The sequence below is a fragment of the Muntiacus reevesi genome, chromosome 8, assembly GCF_963930625.1.
Source record: "Muntiacus reevesi chromosome 8, mMunRee1.1, whole genome shotgun sequence".
Taxonomy (NCBI): domain Eukaryota; kingdom Metazoa; phylum Chordata; class Mammalia; order Artiodactyla; family Cervidae; genus Muntiacus; species Muntiacus reevesi.
Genome location: NC_089256.1, coordinates 58,620,684 through 58,643,824, shown reverse-complemented (window position 1 = coordinate 58,643,824; position 23,141 = coordinate 58,620,684).

The following is a 23,141-nucleotide window of genomic DNA, read 5'->3' as shown; positions in this document are numbered from 1 at the left end:
TCAATGTTTATCCACTAGCATTAGGTTGTTCTGAGCAACCTAAGTGATGGGCCGTTTCTTATTAAATTTTAAAAGATTAGGATTAATAACCAATTGAGTGGTTTCACTCGATCCAAGAAGACTGAATCAAGCATTGACACTCACCTTATCACTCTTGCCTAGAGGTTTTGCCAACATTCCAGTAACTAGACAGAATGGCCAGGAAGGTAGGAAAACCATTAGGTGCCTCAGAAGCCAGGGAAGATGAGGCAGGCATGATCAGCTGAGCTAAATGCTACAGAAAGAGCAATAAACATGAGGACCAAGAAAAGGCCATGGGTTAGCTGACTGTCTTGGAGGTGATAGTGACCACTGGCAGATACAGTTTCAAGAAGGTTGAGTATGAAAGCCTGGTGGCAGCGTTGAAGATGCCTGGTAGAAGATGATGAGAAAATGGTGAGGAGTGTGTAACATCTTTCAAGCAGTTTGATGGTGAAGGGTGGGAGAGAGAGGATGTAATCTTAAAGGATTGATTTTGCACAGAAACAGTGGAGAGCAGCATCTTGCAGCGAGACCTTCATTCCCTGACCAGGGATGGAAACTTGGGTTCAGCAGTGAGAGCACAAAGTCCTAAGCACTAGACCAGGAGGGACTGGGGCTAAGACTCTGGGCCCCAGTTCTTGCTGCCTAGAGAAAAAAAAAATGCTAAGGAGACAGCAGTTAGAAAGGAAAGTAAGACATGTACTAGAAAAGCAGAACACATGCAGAGAGACTCACAGGTGAGCTCAGAGAGAGTCACACCTTGGGAAGTTTAAATCATTTACAAGGGGGCAGTCTTCCTGGTCTTTGTCTTGTTCTGACCCTACAGCTGATTTGTCTCAGGGTCCTCCCCTATGTGCACGTGCATCCTTTAGCCAAAATGGAATTTAGTACGAGGGTCCCTGGGAAGTTAGCAAAGCGTACAGTCTGGCACCCTCTCCCTTTTTGACCGCCGAGGAGCCTTTCTGTGCATGTTCGGTTGAGGTCTTTCTGATTCCAAGGATGGGAAATATGTGAGCTCCTGATCTTTTACCCAAGCAGGGCTTAGTCCCTCTCTGCCCCTGCCATTGCTGGGCTATTATCTTAAAGTGCCCACAGGAGACAAAATCCGGCTACTTACCCTGTTCCTCTTATTATTTCTGGACATCCTGGAATGCAAAGTCAAGTGGGCCTTAGAAAACATCACTATGAATAAAGCTAGTAGAGGTGATGGAATTCCAGTTGAGCTATTTCAAATTCTAAAAGATGATGCTGTGAAAGTGCTGCACTCAATATGCCAGCAAATTTGGAAAACTCAGCAGTGGCCACAGGACTGGAAAAGGTCAGTTTTCATTCCAATCCCAAAGAAAGGCAATGCCAAAAAATGCTCAAACTACTGCACAATGGCACTCATCTCACACGCTAGTAAAGTAATGCTCAAAATTCTCCAAGCCAGGCTTCAACAATACGTGAACTGTGAGCTTCCAGATGTTCAAGCTGGTTTTAGGAAAGGCAGAGGAACCAGAGATCAAATTGCCAACATCCGCTGGATCATTGAAAAAGCAAGAGAGCTCCAGAAAAACATCTATTTCTGCTTTATTGACTATGCCAAAGTCTTTGACTGTGTGAATCACCACAAACTGTGGAAAATTCTGAAAGAGATGGGAATACCAGACCACCTGACCTGCCTCTTGAGAAATCTGTGTGCAGGTCAGGAAGCAACCGTTAGAACTGGACATGGAACAACAGACTGGCTCCAAATAGGAAAAGGGGTACGTCAAGGCTGTATATTGTCACCCTGCTTATTTAACTTATATGCAGAGTACATCTTGAGAAACGCTGAACTTATATGCAGAGTACATCATGAGAAACACTGGACTGAATGAAGCATAAGCTGGAATCAAGATTGCTGGGAGAAATGTCAGTAATCCCAGATATGCAGATGTCACCACCCTTATGGCATAAAGCGAAGAAGAACTAGAGACTCTTGATGAAAGTGAAAGAGGAGAGTGAAAAAGCTGACTCAACATTCAGAAAACTAAGATCATGGCATCTAGTACCATCACTTCACAGCAAATAGATGAGGAAACAGTGGAAACAGTGTCAGACTTTATTTTTGGGGGTTCCAAAGTCACTGCAGATGGTGACTGCAGCCATGAAATTAAAAGGCATTTACCCTTGGAAGAAAAGTTATGACCAACCTAGATAGTATATTAAAAAGCAGAGACATTACTTTGCCAACAAAGGTCTGTCTAGTTAAAGCTGTGATTTTTCCAGTAGTCATGTACGGATGTGAGAGTTGAACTATAAAGAAAGCTGAGCGCTGAAGAATTGATGCTTTTTTTTTAAAGATCTGTTTATTTGTTGGCCGTGGTGGGTCTTCGTTGCTGCACAAGGACTTCCTCTAGTTGTGGCGGGCGCAGGGCCTCTTCACTGCGGTGTGCAGGCTTCTCATTGCCCTGGCTGGCACACGGGCTTAGTTGCTCCTCCTCATGTGGGATCTTCCCAGACCAGAGATCGAACCTGTGTGCCTTGCATTGCAAGGCGAATTCTTAACCACTGGACCACTACGGAAGCCCAGAATTGATGCTTTTGAACTGTGGTGTTGGAGAAGATGCTTGAGAGTCCCTTGGACTGCAAGGAGATCCAACCAGTCCATCCTAAAGGAAATCAGTCCTGAATATTCACTGAAAGGACTGATGTTGAAGGTGAAACTCCAATAGTTTGGCCTCCTGATGCAAAGAACTGACTCATTTGAAAAGACCCTGATGCTGGGAAAGATTGAAGGCGGGAGGAAAAGGGGACAACAGAGGATGAGTTAGTTGGATGGCATCACCGACTCAATGGACATGAGTTTGAGTAAATGCTGGGAGTTGGTGATGGACAGGGAGGCCTGCATGCTGCAGTCTATGAGGCCACAAGGAGTTGGACACGACTGAGTGACTGAACTGAACTGAACTTGTTATTTCTATCTGGAAGTATAAAAAGGAGGCTGGTTGCAAAAATGTCTAGCCTGGAACCCATCTGTTCTCCTGCTTCAGGATAGATTAGAGGGTAGAAGGACGATTTCTTTTCCAGGAGAGAAGAGCTTTGAGTGTCCTTAGGGCAAAAGATAGGAAGAGATGGAAGAAGAAAGAGAGAAAGGATATAATGGGGCAGGGGCAGAGGCAATATTTAGTGAAGAACTGGAAATGGTTTGGGTGACTCTGCTGAACAGACTAGTCCTTCTTTGAGGGAGTTTGCAAGGGAATTCTGGAAATTTCACCTTTTACTCAGTACTAAAAGAGACTCGTTCGCTTTCTCCCCTTGCTATACTCGGGTGTGGCTGTGAGGGAACATGGAGTATCAGAGTGTTTTCCTTGGCAGGTGGTGGATACCCAATCCAAAGCAACTTAAGTAAAAAGAGAAATGTCATTCCCTCATGTACTGGGAATTGAAATGGGTGAGTCTTACCTAGGGCACCATAGAATCCAGGATTCATTTCCCTTCTCTCTTTCCCTCTCCCCCTCACCTTTCATCCTCTCCTCCCTGCCTCCTTCCTTCTCTCTTTCTGTCATCAGTGCTTGCCTTCAGTCTTAGCCAGGATACCCACTGGCAGCCTCACACCTTCATAAGTGTTAGCGCCTAACCCTGCAGAAAAAGAGAAGAGCTACTCTAAAGGAGACAAGAGAGAGGCTTCCCAGGGGAATAGCAGGCACGGAGGCCTAGAGGCAGAAAATATGTTGATGTAGCTAAGGGTGAGAAAGGAAGCTGGACTGGAGCAGCTAAGAGGGGAAAGAGGACAGCTTTAGAAGATGAGATTGAAGATGTAGGTGAAGGCAGGTCGTGAACAGCCTTGAAGTCCCCCAGAAGGAATTAGGATTGTATTGAGAAAAATCAGTGCGATGGGAAACCACTAAAGGTTTTAAGCAGGGCAGTGGCATAATCTGATTTACCTTAAGAGATCAACCAGGCACCATGGTTCTAGACCTGGGATGAGGAAAGGTAGGGTGAAGCAGTATTATTCCCTCTCACGCCCCCTATCTGGGGACGTTTGGAAGTAACTGGAGACTCTTGGGATGGTACCGGACAGAGACTAGGGATGCTAAACATCTTGAAATGGACAGGACCTTCCCAACAATGAAGTCCTGACAACGAACAATGTTTAATTAATGCCCCCAAAAGCCAAAAGCATTCATGTTACATTGTTAGTTGCTATAGGGAAAATGGGTTGTATCTGGGAAAGAGTAGCCATGGGCTAGGAAGTGACTGGAGTTTTCTAGGGGAGAGATGTGTACCTTAGTCTAAGGTTGTGAGCAGAAGATGTAGTTTAAAAATAGGGACATAACTTCAGGTAAAACTCCTAGGACCTACCAATGGATTTGATGTAAGAAAAAGAGAGGTGAAAGATAACTCCTGATTTGTGGCTTTGCAAACTGGGTAGAGTCTGCTGTCTTTTACTGAGGCAGAGGGCGCTGGTTCATTTCATCTGAGTTACCCCAGTCTCTCTCCTCTCTGTCTTACAATTGTGCCGTTGATTTTTCTGTCAGCCCAACCCGTGCCTTAATCTGACAGACCTGTGCTGTCTGGGCTAAGACAATTCACTCTTTGATTTCTTCTGGCCTCTCTTATACAACCAGGCGTATGCAACAGCCTGCCAGGGCTGTAGGGAGGATTAAATTATGCTAGAAGTATATGCTTGGAACCTTCATGACACATTCTGGGTACTCAGTCAGGGTCCTCCCTAGCTGCTTCCTTTTCCTGTATTCTGAATTTGGTGGCTTCCAAAGATTATGTCCTTGACCTTCTCTTAAATGTGTACTCGAAGCTTGGCAGGTCTGTTCTTTCTCATGATTGAAACTCTTGATCTTACACAGATAACTTCCAACTTTATAGCTCTAGCTTGGGCATTTTTTTCCAAATTCTAACATTGCATTCCAAATGTCTCTAGGATTTCCTCACTTGAATTTACCTACGTGATTTATTTGATATAAGAAAAGAATGCATACATAAAGACTTAGTAATATTTGAAATGTGCATATTCTAGAAAAATTTCTTCTTAAGAATAAACATAAATTAGAGAGAATGAGTTATGGAGCTATTAAATCTACTGTGCTTCCAGCACATTTTTGCATCTAATGCAGCCCTATATTTTCTCAACATCGTCTTTAATATTATGCAGAGTGAGCTCTCCTAAATTAATAGTGCTGTGTGGGTCTCATTTACTTGCCTTCTTAATGGTTTTTTAAAATTACATCTGCTTCATCTTCCAAAGTTACTGAATTTCAGGTATATTTTTCAATATTGTATCACCACGCCAGTCAACAATATTTGGTAGGTGTCAGGATAATAGAAATATTTACAACAGTGATAATAAGTGAATATTAGAATTAGAGAATGCTATTGTTTTTGAGTCACTAAGGTGTGTCCCTGACACTTTTGTGATGCCGTGGACTGTAGCCCACCAGGCTGCTCTGTCCATGGGATTTCCCAAGCAAGAATACTGGAGTGGGTTGCCATTGCCTTCTCCCACCACTACCCAGGGCATCTTCCTAACAACCCAGGGACTGAACCTGCATCTCCTGCATTGGCAGACAGAAATCTTTACTGCTGAGTCATCAGAGAAGGTCAAGAATAATAGAATAGTTTTCATCAAAACCACTCATGGAGATTTGCTGCACAAGAAAATAAAAAAAAGTGGTTCCAATGATATTGACAAAGGGTGATGGGTATTTCTCTTCCACGGAACAATCATATGGCAATGTTGTAAACAAGGTTTACAAAGTACTTGCTGAAAAGCTCTCTGTACATCCCCTGCTTGACCAGTTCCTGCTTCACCTACACCTTACTCACTTGACTCTCCCTAAATCATCCCCTTAAATCATAGGGTCTAATTAGAAAATACCCATATACTCCCCTCCTCATCCCACCTGAGCTATCATTCTAATCTTTAGCTCAGAGTGGCTTCTCCTTGATAGTTTAAAAAAGGGAAAACCTCTGTTGCAGGAAAGTATTTAGCTCCTTAGGGGCTAAGGGGATTTTAGAGGGTTCAGCTACTCTGCTGGTTTCCCTGGTAACCGATGAGCCAAGCTGAAGTCAGTTCCCCCATAACTAATAGCCTTCCTATTTCCCCCAACCAGAGTGAAGCCTGCTGGCACATTCTGCCCACCATCCACTGCACACTGTGGGGTGTCGCTCCAGGACCTTGCTTCAGATGGGTAGTAAGTTCCCCCATCCATTACACCAGTGATGTCTCTGTTGCTAACTCTGGGCTCTGTCTTCAGGCTCGAAGCTGGGCACAGGACTTGCAGACCTCTAGGGTACAGCCCAACAATTGTTGCCAGCCCAAATCTCTCCTTCTCTGACCACTGAAGCCGAATGAAAAATACACAGAGTTTGGAGGAAATAGAAAGGTGGCTTTTATTCCCAACTGGTGGAGAGGGGATCCCAGTAGGCTCATGCCTCAAAAATTGTGCTCCCCCTCCATGAGGAGTCGAGGGGCTTATATAAGGCAAGTCAGGAGTTGGTGATGAGGTTGATTTCTTCCTCTTGCGTTGTTTCAAAGACAGTCATAAACTGCTGGCAGTAACCCAGGAATTGAGTCTGGTGGTTCAGTTGCTCTGTGGCCTTCTTTTCTGATATGTATCTACAAGGAGAAGGGCGTTGTATGGGTAAACACCAGACAGAGGATGTATTTAGCATAGAGTCAAAGGAGAAAATGTGAATTTTAGCTCCTGCAGAGTTAGGGGACAGAAGCAAACTTCGTTACAGACATGCAAGAATTAGGAGCAGTTAAAGGTTAAAAAAAAAAAGGTTGGGGGGGAGCTTCCCGGGTAGATGGTAAAGAATCCACCTGCAATGCAGGAGACCCCAGTTTGATCCCTGGGTTGAGAAGTTCCCCTGGAGAACAGATAGGCTACCCACTCCAGTATTCTTGGGCTTCCCTTGGTGGTTCAGATGGTAAAGAATCTGCCTGCAATGTGGGAGACCTGGGCTTGATCCCTGGGTGGAGAAGATAGAGGATCTTCTCAGAGGGAGGAGGGCATGGCAACCCACTCCGGTATTCTGGCCTGAAGAATCCCCATGGACAGAGGAGCCTGGCGGGCGACAGTCCATAGGGTCACAAAAAGTCAGACATGACTGAGCGAGTAAATCACAGCACAGCACATATATTCCTTTCTGGCAGTCAGGGACTCCTACTCGCTCTCAGCTGGTATTTTGCAAGATCTTCTGTGGTGTATCTTCTGTGGTCTGATGGTGTATTCCTATCCACGGAGAGAGCTGTACTCCATATCCACCTGCTTCAACGCCACTTTCTCTCTCTCCTTTCCCAGTTTTTAATTGGGTTGCTCATTTCCTTATGGTTGAGTTTTGAGAGTTCATTATTTTGGATTAAAATCCTTCATCAGATATGTCTTTTGCAAACAATTTCTTCCAGTATGTGATTTGCCTTCTCATTTTCTTAAAGGGTTCTACTTTTATTTTTACGGGCAAAGAAAGAAATTAAGCTTTGCTAGTATTGAGCATATAAATTATTGATATATATAGTAATTGGTCATACATATCCATATTCAAACATTTTATTATTAGTGGGGTACATGATTCTAAAAGATTTAGAAACTTCTAATGCAAGGAATAAGGTCTAGATTCCTTAAATCAGCATTTAAGTCTTTACAAAACTGCTACCCCCCTTCTCTATCTATCGTCATACCTGATTGTCTGGTCCATTTTAATCTATCTCTGTTTTTCAGCTACACAGGACATGGCCCAGTCCTTAGAAAGCCTCAAATAAACTCTTTGTTGAGATTAGACATGGTACAGTGGTGCTACTTCAGGCACTCTCTTGTCCCCACAGTCACACCCTCATGGAGCAGTTGTCATCCTGAACAGTAAATCTTGCTACACCCTTGCTGCCTTTAGCTGCCTTTTCCTCCACCTCTCACACACCCTTGGTTAAGTTAAACGGGTTTTTCAGCTTCACTGAGGGCTTCGGTCTCTCTGTCTCTATTAGTCCAGTCTACCGGACTCCTCCTGGTTTCACTTTCTTGCCTGTGAGCCCCAATCTCGCAGTCAACAATTTCAGTGATACCCACACAGCACCCTCTGCAAGTCTCGACCTTCTTTGCCTTTCCAGGGTCCAGCTCCAGCTGGACATTCCCCTTCCTGTTTGCAGCCTGTTGGGTCTGGCTGAAGGGCGTCCCATCAGCCATTTGTTCTTGGTGCGCTGACAAGCGTTGCTCTCCATCCTCAAGTGGGTCCACAGGACTCCCAGCCTCATGTTCCTCATTTTTCCTCTATTTCCCACTCTGCCCAACGGGATTCCAAGGTGGTGCAGTGGTAAAGAATTCTCCTGCCAATGCAGGAGACTCAAGAGATATGGGTTAGATCCCTGGGTTGGGAAGATCCTCTAGAGTAGGAAATGGCAACCCATTCCAGTATTCTTATCTGGAAAATTCCATGGACAGAGGAGCCTGGTGGGCTACAGTCCATGGGGTCGCAAAGGGTCAGACACAACTTAGCCACTGAGCATGCCCAGTGGTTAATCCATAACAGTGCAAGAGTTGCCTCCTCAAGCCCCTGATAACACTCCCATATTTCAACCCTCAACAGATTGAAACTCTCAGTTTCCAAATAAAAGAAAGATCCCAGGCCAAAATCCCCTCCACCTCCCTCCAGTTTATCTCCAAAGTCATCCATCCTTATCTCCTTCTCTCTTGCTCAGGGTAGGGGTCTTTCTCTTCTCTCGGCTATCCCCCTGCCCTATTCTACCCCATCTTATTCCCTAATTACATGGCCCTCCCCAGCATCCTTTCTACCCTAACATCAGACTCACCCTCCCCACTGACTGCAAACATCCTCAGATAATCTCTGTCCTAAAATACCACTCTCCCCTTAAGCCTGCATCCCTTTCAAGCCAATTTCTATCCCTTTCCTCCCCTTTTTTTTTAATCAAATCTCCTTTCAAAAAATTATTACTTAAAATTTAAAAAAATGTTACCTGCTCACTAAAGAAAATTTGGAAAATACTGGGAAGCTGAAAGAATAAAAACAAGTGACTCCTATAGTCCTATATCTCAGATACAAACACTATTAATATCTTTTCTGTATTGTATTCATCCTCCTCTCTCAAGCCCACATCATCCATGAGGGAAGCTCATATCAGGAAGCTTCCCTGGTAGCTCAGTTGGTAAAGAATCCGCTTGCAATGCAGGAGACCCCTGTTCGATTCCTGGAAGAATCCGCTGGAGAAAGGATAATCTATCCACCCCAGTTTTCTTGGGCTTTCCTTGTGGCTTAGCTGGTAACGAATTTGCCTGTAATGGGGGAGATCTGGGTTCGATTCCTGGGTTGGAAAGATCTCCTGGAGAAGGGAAAGGCTACCCACTCCAGTATTCTGGCCTGGAGAATTCTGTGGACTGTATAGTCCATGGGCTCACAAAGAATTGGATACAACTGAGCAACTTTCACTTTCATGGAAAGAAGGGAGAAAGTTAATATTCAGTGAAATGAAAACTGAGAATTTTCCACAGTTGAAGAAAGACATGAATCTTTGGACTGGAGATTTATAACACATCCAGTTTAGCTGAAGCTCCAATACTTTGGCCACCTGATGGAAGAGCCGACTCATTGGAAAAGACCTTGATGCTAGGAAAGATTGAGGGCAGGAGGAGAAGGGGGGTGACAGAGGATGAGATGGTTGGGTGGTTAAATCACCAGCTCAATGGACATGAGTTTGAGCAAACTCCGGGAGATAGTGAAGGACAGGGAAGCCTGGCGTGCTGCAGTCCATGGAGTGGCGAAGAGTCGGACACAACTGAGTGAATTTCACTTCCCTTTGGCAATCTTATCCAACATATAACTTCAATTAATTTACTTATTTACCTATTTATTCCATAGCATTTCTTCCTTCTGCCCTTCTGCTGTATTTTTTAACAATTTCCCATCCCAATGGCCCTATACCTCTCCCAGTAGATCAGTACAGAAAAGTACTTGAATCTCTTCCATTCACTTTAAAGGTCCTTCCTAAGTGCTGTATTCCTCTCTATCATATGTTGCTTTTTTTTCTTTATTGATAGTCAAGCTTTTAAGAATAATGGTCTCAACTTCCTGAAGTTTCTTTTTTGTTTTGTTTTAAAGTTTTTGTTGTTATTTTTAAGCATTATTTGCAGCTACAATTATAGAGGTGGGGATAAGGTTAGCAATGAACTACATCTGTAGACTTAAAACAATTTTTTAAATAATGGAATGGGCTCATTGACAGCTCTAAACATGTTCAGAAATGCAGATAGAAAATGCTAGTATGCTTATTTAATACTAGGATTTCATATCAGGAATCCTTGGTACATCTTGTCATCTGGTGAAGTGTTATGTCTGTTTCCCTCTCATTTCATAGTCAAAAATTTTGCGTCTTTTAACCTGGGCTTAACAGAAGTGCCTCCATGTTTTTACTGCAATTTGGCTTCTCCACCTCACCTTGCCCAACCACTCCACTGAAACCACTGTCAACAAAGGTCCCAGAAACTTCCTGGTGTTGAATCAAGTGGATATCTGATTAGCCTTTTTTTGCTCAAACTCCCACTGGCATATGACCCTCTGACTACCTATTTCTTTTTTTAATTCAGTCCCTTGTCTGTGGAGCCTGGCTTTCTCTTTTGCAGCCTTTCAATCTCAGACATTTATTTTTTTAGCTCATCTTCCTCTGCTTGTTTCTTATATATATGAGACCTTGAGTCTTATCTTACGATCTAACCTGCTCTCCCAGAAGGGAGCTCATTCACTCTCATGGTTTTACCTCCTGTGGTATTGAAGATGATCTGAACCTTGTTTAGCTTCAGTCCCATATATTCAATACCTATTATAAATCTCCATATAGAGATCCATCAGGCTCTCGGATTTAATAGTCCCAACTCATTTCTCCATCTCCTTCCCTCCCTAAAACCGCTCCACTCTTGTGATGACCTCACAACTCCTCAGCCCGGTTACCAGGCCTGAGACTTCTGAGGTCATTCTTGACTCCATCCCTCTCCTCATTGCCATACTTAATGGGCCACCACGTCTCAATTTTCTACACTTTAGTATAGCTCAGAGTCATCCCTTTGTCTCTATTTGCACTATCACCTCTATCTCTGCTGCAGCACCCCCTCTGACAGGTGATGTATCAGTCATGGTTCAACCAGAGAAGCAGAACCATTGGGGGGTATTACAAGGAATTGGCTTATGCAGTTGTTTACCCCTTCGTGTTGTGGAGGCTGGATAAACAGTTCCTCTAAGGCTGTCTCTCTATCTGATGCTGGAGCGTGAAGTCTATAGGACAGGTGTTCTGAAAGAGATTGACGTGAAGTGCGGGGAGGAGGGCAGGCTGGAACACATGAGCATGAGCTGGAAACCCATTTCCATTCTTTTGCCTCTTACCTTAGTGAGGCGGGTATCCTGCAGATGTTGGTCTTTTATCACCGTTATCTGGAATAATCTTCATGAGAACGAAGTCTTTAAAACCCTTCTGTGACTTCAGTGCTTTGAGAATGCTATGCAAATCATACAACACAGGAGGCCCTCAGCTCTCTGCCTGCCTGTCTACCCCTCTGGTTTGGTAACTTGTCCTTCCCCTGTTCTTCCCCTTCTCCCCTCTTCCCCTTCCCCTTTTAATTCACACACACACACACACACACACACACACACACACACACACACTCAAGTCACATAAAACTGCAGCAGAAGAAAATTTACCCATAATCTTTGGGGCCCAGTTTGTCCAAAATTAATAGCATTTTTGAAGTTTAGCTATCTTAACTCCGAAAAAAAGGTGAACACTTGAAAAACTACCCGTTAACAGATAGAAGAGAGGGACTTCCCCGGTGGTCCAGTGGCTAAGACTCCGTGCTTCTAAAACAGGGAGTCCGAGTCCAGTCCCTAGTCAGGAAGCTAGATCCTGCTTGCCTCAACTGAGAGTCTGCATGTCACGACTAAGGATCCTGCATGTGGAAACTAAGATCCGGCACAGCCAAATAGATAAATATTTTTAAAAAATAACAAAAACACAGAAGAGACTGGAAATTGTCACTAGTGATGTATTACAAGCCAGGTATCCCCCACCACATGGGGATTTCATTCTAAAGAGCATGGCCCTGCGCTCCTGAGTTAAGATGCCCTCCCTATGGTCAATGACTGCCATTTGTAGCCCCACAGTGTCTATTATCCACCTCATGCCACTGGAGCAAATTATCCTCAAGTGAGGATGGAGTGGATCAAAAAATAGGCCCTTCTTTAGAAAGCCTTTTTAGAACATTTCTGGTTTGAATTCTTTGGTGTTTAGACTTCCCTGAGTGTGTTCCCACTTGGAGGTCTTGATCACTTAATCCCTTTGCCTTTCTTCATGGAATTAACTCTTGTTTGCTTCAAGACTTGTGTAGGATGTCACATGCTCCAGGAAATGTTTGCTTGTTCCCTTTGGCCCCTCCATCTACCCAGGACTGGGGCTAATCCCTAGGCTTAACTTTTGTGCTTAGACTTATCACACAGTATTGTTATCTGCTCCTCAGGCAGGCAATATGATGTTTTTATGGAATTTAATTCTTAATCCCCAGCATTTAGCATAGTTCCTTTCACAGCTTCATTCACTGGAAAATAATTTAGGGCATTACTTGAATGAAGGAACTTCCTTCTTACCCCACCCCTATCCCTACCCTATCACAGTCCTGCTCCATCTGTCTGTCCACTGAGGAGCCCAAAAATGTAAACTCGGGACATTCAAATGAAGATCATTTCCCAATGTTTTATACAATGCTGGTGTGAATACTACTTTTTAAAATTTTGTGGAGGGCGATGTGGTAAGTCATAGCAAAATTGTAGGATTAGGAATTGCCTTTAACCCTGTAAATTCCATTTCTAGCCATTTGTACTAAAAAAATAATTAAGGGTGTGAACAAAGATTTACCCATGACAATGTTAAATGTAGCATTGTTTATAACAGCAGAAAATTGAAAACAATCTTTGTCTCTATAAAGAATTAATTTCAATAATCAAATGAATTGTCAATGAACTACTATGTAGTAATTGAAAATTAAATTGTACAAGTAGGTTTGTACAGCTACAGTTTGACCATATATTAAGATGGGAATGATCTATTGTTAGATTTAAAAGCAACTTGAAATACAGTAAGCACAATATTATATTATTTTATATAAAATGTGTGTAATGGATGCATAGAAGAAAGTGTAGTGAAATATTCTTATCTTTTTTTGCTTTCTGTTTTTTTTTAATTTTTCTAAAATGCACAAAAATTACTTCTAAAATATTATTTTAGCAAGAAAAATATTTAAGTGACTTGTAGTAAGTCATCCCTCTATCTAAAGCTCCATTAACAGGCATAAATGCTTTGGGATCAAAAGAAAAAAGAAAAAATTACCAAATATTAAGACTTGTGACTGTCTGGCCATACATCACATACGTGATCTCATTTAGTCCTGTAAGATATACATATTGTCTCTGTTTATATTGGTGAGAAAAATGAGTGCTGGAGAAAATAGTGTGCCTGAAACTACACAGCTAGTGACAGATTCTGACAGTTTCACCCAACCCTAAGCTCCAGCCTTTCCTCCACACCACACAGCAGAAGCCTCACTTAAGAGCACCCATCCCTGAGGCCCATGTCGGCACTGGGAAAGGTGAAAACAAATTCATTCCCAAGATCGATGTCCTCTAATGTAAACCCACCAGAGGTCAGGGACCCTTGCATTAGCAGAAGCTGTATCGAAGCTGAGGACGTGTCTATTGGTTTTGCCCTGTAGTTAATAATAGTCTATCTTTCTGAGTATCGACCCAACAAATTCCATGATGAAAGAGAACAGCAAATACCACGCACACATCTGGAAGTTCTCCGGGTTGGGGCAGGGAGGTGGGGTGGGTCTTGAGTTCAGCCCCTGCCGGATGTGAAGTTTCAGGAGGATCATCTAATTTCTCTGGACTTTGGTTATGCCATTAACAGAAAAAGAGGATTGACCAGCCCAATCTCCATGTATAATGCTATTATTGGGAATGTCTCAAGCTACAAGCATTTGGCCCTCAAAAGTTGAATCTTCTCATTAGGAGATCACTTTATATTTAGTATTTTCTGTAATTTAGAGCTTAGTAAGCTTGGGCTGCTGTAACAAATACCATAGACTGAGTGGCTTCAACAACACAAATTATTTCTCACAGTTCTGGAAGTTAGAAGTCCTTGGTTAGAAGTTCAAGATCTAGATGTCAACCTGGCTGGCTTTTTTATGGGCATTTCTCTCTTTTTTGGCCCTGAGGCTTGTGGGATGCTAGTTCCTCGGCCAGTGGGTCAAACTCAGTAGTAAAACTGTGGAGCCCTAAGCACTGGACCACCAGGGAATTCCCTGGTTGGGTTCTTGATGAGGACTCTTCCTGCTTGTAGACAGTCACCTTCTTGCTGTATCCTTCCATGATGCAGGGAGAGAGTCCTTGTTTCTTCTTCTTTTATCATAAGGGCATCAATTCCATCATGAGGGGTCCACCCCATTATGTCATCCAAACCCAGTTACCTCTCAAAGGCCTCACCTTCAGTTACCATCATACTGGGATGGGGTCTTCAACATGTAGATTTAGGGGGACACATTCAATGTGCCCACTGGATAAATTCCACAGCATTTGGGCATTATGGCAAAGGATGCTGTTAATAATTTCCTACTTCTTAATCATTATCTGGTATTTAAATAACTAGCAACTTTATGTGCTTAGTCACTCAGTCATGTCCAACTCTTTGTGACCACATGAACTGTAGCCCACCAGGCTCATCTGTCCATGGGATTCTCCAGGCAAGAATACTGGAGTGGGTTGCCATTTCCTTCTCCAAGCAACTTTATAGTAGCTCTAATTTTTTATTTTGATTATCTTCAAAATTACAGTAGTACAAAGACCTCTCAGATACTCTTTGCCCAGGTTAACAAATTGTTGATATTTTATCACGTTCTCTTTCTACACACACACACAGAGTCAGATTAATACTATTTTTTTCTTAACCACTTGAGAATAAGTTACAGATATCATCACTTTTCTCTTTATCCCTAAATACTTCAGGTCTGTTTCCTAAAAGCAAGCACATTTTCTTACGTGATCACAGAATAGTTATCAAATCAGAAAATTTAACGTGTGTATACTATTTTATAATTTATATTCCATTTGCAAAACTTGTCAATTGTCCCAACAGTGTTTTTTGAAGCAATCTTTCCTCCTTATCTCAAGGTTCAATCCAGGATCAAACTGGAATCACATATTGTCTTTAGTTATGAAGTCTTTTTAAAATCTCCTTTAGTCTAAAATCGTTCTTTGGCTTTTTTCTGTCCTTCATGAGTTGCCATTGTGGAAGAGTACAGACTAGTTTTGCTCGGGTGTGTCTAATCTTCCCTCTACACACATAGTGTGTCTAGAAATGTGTCTAATCTTTGCTCGTGATTAGCTTTAGGTTATCCTTTCTCCCTGCCCACAGGAACACCATGGAAGTGATGCTGGGTCCTCAGGAAACACATGGTATGTTTGTCCATTATTGGTGATGCTAATTTTGATCATTTGGCTAAATTGGTGTCTTCCAGGTTTCTCTGCTTATGTAATTATAATTTCTCCCTTTACAAGGGATAGTAATTAATAAGCAGTTTGTGGGGAGATATTTTGAGACTATATAGATAACCTATTCCATATATAAAATTTTCACTCAGTTTTAACGTATACTAATGATTCTTGCCTTTATTAGTTTTTACATTGATGGTTATAATGTTGATTTTCTGGCTCTGTAATTTCATCTATACTTAGTAATTGGCATTTTATCGTAAGCAAACATTTTTCCTTCTTCCTTATTTAGTTAGTATCAGTATAGACTTATGGGTCACTAGTTTATTCAATAAGTTATAATTCAGTATTCTTATCATTTTGTTCTGATGCTCAGGCTGTCCCAGATTTGGCGATTGATTTCCTTCAAGAGATTCCTCTTTAAGTGAACTAATTCTTTCAGTCGGTGCTTACTTTCTGACATGAGGCCATCTTGTACTTTTTTCTTGGAATCAGTCACTTCTTCAGTGGGTTTTGCTTGCTTTTCACGGGAAACACTACTTAAAAATTGAGATCTGAGCACTTGATGTACTCAATGCTACTGAGTACCTTTGCTTCTAAACCTTCGCAGTAGACAAAATTGGAAAGAATAGTAATTTCATGTGGTTCAACAGTCACTCATGCTGCCTATGTAAAACTATAAATTTATACTGCCTCCTCTGGTATCTTTCCAACTCACAGTGTTTTCTTGTCTTCACCCATTTGCATTCTGCTCTCCAGTGAGAACCTGGCTTCCCAAACAGTAGAACAGTGTCATTTGCTCAGTATTATACCACACAACATAGTTTTAGGAATTACTACATTGATTCCACTATGGAAAAACAAACCTACTAAGGAGAGGTTCAAGATTTGATTGCATTTCTCTTTTTTTCTAGACTGATAATATGCAATCAAAGAATTGAGTTCAAAAGTTACTTGGATTAATTCTCTTTCTTCCCTTTCACTGTGTCTGATATTCATGTGAAACACAGGGCATTTGCTTCCATTTGTATTCCATTTTAGCTCCCTCCTCCCAGTTTCATTGAATTAATTTAATTGTTTTGACTACTGAAAACATCAACATGATTCCAAAAGTCAAAATTATACAAAAACGAATGCTCCAAAAATAGTACTAGGAATTTTGAGTAATATATTTTTTCTCTCTTATTTATATCTAGAATTCTCTTTTAATTATTGCTATATATACCTCCGTCTGATGGGATTTGGTGAGAACTCCCATTGAACACATGTCTTTCTCATCCCACTCAACTTTAGCTGTCCCATATCCTTTTTTCTTTCCAGCTTTTACTGTGATATAATTAACACCAAACATTGTGTAAATTTTAAGATATACAACATGATGACTTGATATATACATATTGCAAAATGAATAACCACAAGTTAGCTAACACACCTATCACCTAATATTCTTACTATTTTTCCCTTTGTGTGTGTGTGATGAGAATATTTAAGATCTAGTCTCTTAGTAACTTTCGAGTATACAGTACAATATTGGTAACTAGCAACCTTCATGTTGTACATTACATCCTTAGAACTTATTCATTTTATAACTGGAAGTTTGCCGTCTTTGATCACCATCACCCATTTCCCCAGCTTCCAACCCATATTCTTTTACTTCTTCATCAGGATCTCCTTAAACCCCAACATGCAGACCACATCTAGAAAAGAAGTAACTGAATCATAGCAGAACTTCCACTGAAAGAAAATATGTCAGAGCTGCAGCCCCTCTGTGAGAATGTGTCCTGAAACCAAGTTCTGGTCCTGTTAGCCTGGCAGATCTTCCACTTGGGGTATTAGAAAGGGCATGTGCTGTGGGGTAACATGGTCATCACGTGCTGGTGAAGGTAACTTCCAACAAGGCTTTACGTGGGTTGACTGTAGGTACCTCACACTCAGCAGTGCTGGCACGCTGTGGTGTTAATTCCCCTTCCCCTCCTTGGTCAATGCAGGCAGTATTGGTTAGGGTAGAATTTAGCGATAATACCATCCACTAGGAGTGAAATCCATGAGAACCAACACCTCTGGATGAAGGAAGCCATCTGCAGAGACTGCATCCTCCCAGCCTGCTTGTAAAGGTGCTGATGAGATAACTTGAGAAGTGCCCAGGTCTGAGCAAGGTGCCCGGGAGCTCCTCAGAGATAGACTATCCCTAATTAAAACTTACCCTTCTGCCCAGGACCAGGCCTCTAATTCAGGAGCCAGGGTGTTCGCCCAGCACTGAATGCAAGCTATTGAAGGTCAAATGTATTGTTGCCTGGCATTCTAAAGTGACAGTGAACACTATTTGCAGGATATAAAAGGGTGATTGGAGAGGAAGAATTTGTCAGTGTTTGTCCAGCCTGCTGTGGAGATGCCAGAGAGGCATCCCTCTTCAGTACAAATAAACCTTCAGGGTCTGGTTTATACATCAGTTGTTTTTACACTGGGTTAGTGTGAGTTGGGCCCCAGGCCTGAGTGACCCTAGGTGCCCTGCAAAGTTGAGACATCCTTGATATTTCTTCATAAACCAGCACTGCTGTCTCTAACCTCCTACATTTAAGGTGAGTGTGAGATGTGGTTTGGAGATCCTACCTGCCTTCCTTTAAGGGCCCCTTGTTATCTTTTAGAATCTCTTTGGTGACGTGCAGACCCAGATGTGTCCCAGGCACTTTCTTTGTGTGGGATCCTGCCTGACCTCACATCCTTTCTATAGGTTAACTGTGGCCTCAATCTATGAACAGCTGATGAGTGCTAGAGCTGGGATCACACCCAGGCTTGTGTGCTCTTGGCCACAACACCATAGAGATTCTTGAAGAAGATCCCACTTTTGATGCTGTAAAGCAGATTTTCCCTAAGAACAATTTGATACTGAAAGATGAGGTCTAAATCTTCTAAATTTTTTCATACATTGCCTACGTATTATTGATAAAAGTAAAAGAGAGAGAAGTCCCAGAGATGGGGAACTTTAGGAGACAGATTACCAGTGGAAGGCCTGAAGCTACTGGGTGGGTTGGGAGCAAGAAATATTATTTAGTTTATAGAGGAGGCAGCTGGAAGGGTTGGAAGGACAAAGAAAATAAATCACATAATCCACATTTTTAAATTTTTAACTGCTCCGGCTCCTACTTCCTTGGGAAGCCCCCGCTTCCTCCCTTCCTTGCCCATCAGCACACTTCTATTCACCCTTCAGGCCCCAGCCAGGATGTCACTTCTTTTCCTGACTTCTCCAGGTTACTTCCTCCCTCACTGCTTTCCTAGTATCCACTCATTGAAGACAAGAACTCTGCCTCCTCCTCTGAAGCCATACAGGCTAGATGCACACCCTGTTGTAAGACCTTGGGTAAGCTGCTTAACCTCTCTGTTCCTTGGTTTTCCTTATTTGAACAATGGGAATAATAGAGATACCTATAGCCCTGGGTTGGCTGAGGACCGTAAATGAGAAGAAGACAACAAAATATTTAGCAGAGGGCTAGGCACACACAGAGAACTTAGCAGTGGTGCTTATTATGTGTAATGCCAAACCTTGGTAGCAAATGGATTAAAGTATTTCTGGAAGTAAGAGAAGATAAAAGGAGGAAAGGAGAAGGAAAAACAGACCAACCAGCCATGGAGATCATCTTTAACAAGGACAGTGCCAGCCTGAAGTTTTGGAGCTGTGGTTGCTACACGTTTTTCCTAATACACAACCCACCTTCTCAGGTCAAGACTTGATAGCCTATTTCTACCTCCCCAGAGACCTAATCCCTTGAACTGAGCCTCTCATAGCTGCAGCAAACAATGCCTCACCTGGCTGACCTCCCCCTGTTGTAAAGTCAACAATCCTGAATCACACCATTGTCAGGCGGTGGGTGGACTGGGAGCCTGGGAACCGCCCCCTCCTGGCTCAAGGATAATCAGCTCTGTTTCTCCTAACCTGACTCGCTTAGTGGTGACTCCATTCAGGTGGGCTGGGAAAAGTTGGCCAGCAGAGTAGCATGGGGACTGTCCCTGTGAGAGCACATGAGGACCACAAGGACAGTTACATTGTGACAGTTACATGTGACAGTAGACATTGTCCGCATGTTCTATGCACCAGGGTTGTGCCAAGCACCTTGCAGTTACTTTCCCTGTGACCAGTCTTCATGGAGGCCTCAGGATCTGACAGTTTCTGCTACATTCCTTGGAAGCAGGGAGCCTCTGACGTCTAGTCAGTGGCCACATCTGACTGTTAGCAGCTTAAATAAGGTGTGCCACAGTGTAAAATGAATAGAAACAATGTCATTCATAAGTTTTCCTATTAATTACAGATTGAAATTGAAGTAGGAGATAGATGGGCTCCAGGTTGGAAATTTGTAATCAGTTAGCCTACTGCACAATTGCACTCATCTCATACGCTAGTAAAGTAATTCTCAAAATTCTCCAAGCCAGGGTTCAGCAATATGTGAACTGTGAATTTCCAGATGTTCAAGCTGGTTTTAGAAAAGGCAGAGGAACCAAAGATTAAATTGCCAACATCTGCTGGATCATCGAAAAAGCAAGAGAGTTCCAGAAAAACATCTATTTCTGCTTTATTAACTATGCCAAAGATTTGACTGCGTGGATCACAATAAACTGTGGAAAATTCTGAAAGAGATGGGAATACCAGACCACCTGACCTGCCTCTTGAGAAACCTGTGTACAGGTCAGGAAGCAACAGTTAGAACTGGACATGGAACAACAGACTGGTTCCAAATCGGGAAAGGAGTACTTCAAGGCTGTATATTGTTACCCTGCTTATTTAACTTATATGCAGAGTACATCATGAGAAATGCTGGACTGGAGGAAGCACAAGCTGGAATCAAGATTGCTGGGAGAAATATCAATAACCTCAGATATACAGATGACACCACCCTTATGGCAGCAAGTGAAGAAGAACTAAAGAGCCTCTTGATGAAAGTGAAAGACTTGAAAAAGAGTGAAAAAGTTGGTTTAAAGCTCAACATTCAGAAAACTAAGATCATGGAATCCAGTCCCATCACTTCATGGCAAATAGATGGGGAAACAGTGGAAACAGTGGCTGACTATTTTTTGGGCTCCAAAATCACTGCAGATGGTGACTGCAGACATGAAATTAAAAGACACTTACTCCTTGGAAGGAAAGTTCTGACCAACCTAGATAGCATATTAAAAAGCAGAGACATTACTTTGCCAGCAAAGGTCCGTCTGGTCAAGGCTATGGTTTTTCCAGTAGTCATGTATGGATGTGAGAGTTGGACTATAAAGAAAGCTGAGTGCCAAAGAATTGATGCTTTTGAACTGTGGTGTTGGAGAAGACTCTTGAGAGTCCCTTGGACTGCAAGGAGATTCAACCAGTCCATCCTGAAGGAGATCAGTCCTGGGTGTTCATTGGAAGGACTGATGTTGAAGCTGAAACTCCAATACTTTGGCCACCTGATGTGAAGAGCTGACTCATTTGAAAAGACCCTGATGCTGGGAGGGATTGGGGGCAGGAGGAGAAGGGGATGCAGAGGATGAGATTGTTGGATGGCATCACTGACTCAATGGACATGGGTTTGGGTGGACTCCGGGAGTTGGTGATGGACAGGGAGGCCTGGTGTGCTGTGGTTCAGGGGGTCGCAAAGAGTCAGACACGACTGAGCGACTGAACTGAACTGAACTGAACTGAGCCTCCTCTCTTCATTTCTTGAGATAAGAGATAGCTGGGCTTCAGTTGAGGAATTTACAGTCCACAAAACAGGGTAAATAACCAGTCTTTGTCTCTTACCTCAAGGGAATAATCATGGCAAGGACAAAGAAAGGAAAAAACCCTGTCTGATGAGGGAGAAAGGCTCCTTGGAGTCAAAAGTCAGAGGATAATTCCAGGCCATAATGAGTCATGCTCCTCCCAGGAGCCTTCACTTTGAGATCCAACTTGGCTAGGGTGTGCATGTGGACCCCAGGGGAGGGTCCTGAGACAAATTACCCAAGGAAGGGACAAAGCAAGGTGATTGACCTGAGGGAGTGAAGACCCGGAAAACTGCCCCTTCATTAAGGATTTAAACTTTCCAAAAGTTCGGCTGTCTCTCTGAGCTCACCTAGGCCCCTTTCAGCACGTACTTTTCGTTTTAGTAAACTTTAGTTTTCTTTTTACCTTCTGCCTCCTCATCTGAATTTGTTCTTAACTAGGCAGGCAAGACTAGGGACCTTAGCCCTAACTGCTGACTCCTATGGTCCAGTGGTTAGGACTCCCGGTCTGGGAAACTAAGACCCTGCTTCCAGCCACTGCTCACTGCTGCTTTCTGCAAGCTGCCACTTACTGCTGCTCACATCCAAAATCAAAATGATGATATTTTGAATCTATTGGATTAAGTTAAATATTAAAATTAATTTCACCTTCTTTTTTTACTTTTTAAATGTGGCTACTAGGAAATTTAAAATTAAACATGACTTGCAGTGTGTTTTTATGGAAACACCCTAAACCAACACCAAGATTTAAACCTGGGTTCGTGGTGCCACAACCTTTCTTTCACACTCCTATGCTGAATTAACTTCTCTGCTGATACTAAAATCATTTACACACATGGGGGACCAAACAGAAGTGAAGCTGGAGTGGGGCTCCTGGGAAAAGACCAAATGTGTTTCCCTCTCTACAAGCAGATGCAAGTGTGTATGTGTGTGTGAATGTGTGGGCATGTCTATATGTGCACGTGTGTGCTGCTGTTTTGAGGGCAAGGAAACTAACCGTTACGACACCCACAGTGTCTTCACTATTAAGGAATCTCTTACCTGTCGTCACACAGCTAAGGAAGGGCTGAGCCAGGACATTTCAGTCAAAGTCAGTTTCCTCTCCCATCAGTCAGAGTTTCATGCCCCTTGAATCTGTTTGCCTTTCTTCTTAGCTGCTGCTGCTGCTAAGTCACGTCAGTAGCTGCAGTGAAGGCCTTTATCCCTGCACGTCCACTGCATTTCCTCAGGTTTCAGACTATCTCCTCCTCTTTTGGCCCCTCTCCAGTCCATCTCCTCCTTCCTTCCTACCCTTTTTCTGCACATCGTCTGAGCTCTGTGAATGTTTGTTCACTTGCTGGCTGTAAATCTTTGTTGTATCCCAATAACTGAACGCCTGGTGTCCATACCCACTTCTGATTTTCATACCCATCTTCCAAGTGTTGCTCCTAGCTGAGAGCAATACCTAAAGCCCATCTCTAAGGAGTTGGGACCATTAGATTTGGAATTATAAATTAAGATTTGAAAACTGATTATTTGCTTGCAGAAATTAGGGGCTATGATTTATTAAGCTAATTAGTTTTATTAACTCTTGACTCCAGAGATCCTAACATGGTTCTTTGCATAACCCTAGCCCTTGCTCAGTGCTAGGGGGTTTCAAGTAACTGCCGTGATTCCACCTGTAACACCAGCTGCCCTGGGTGCCAAGTGTGAGCCTAGCCCCCCAGGTATAGACTCTCCTGTGAGGCAGGCGCTGTAGTTAGCCCGTTTTACAGATCTGACAACTGAGGTTTGGAGATTAACTAACTTTCCAAGTTCATTTAGTTGGTAATTAAGAGACTTAACAATTAGGCTATTACTGTAGTGTTTGCTCTGATGAAAAGGATTCTAAACTAGAAGGT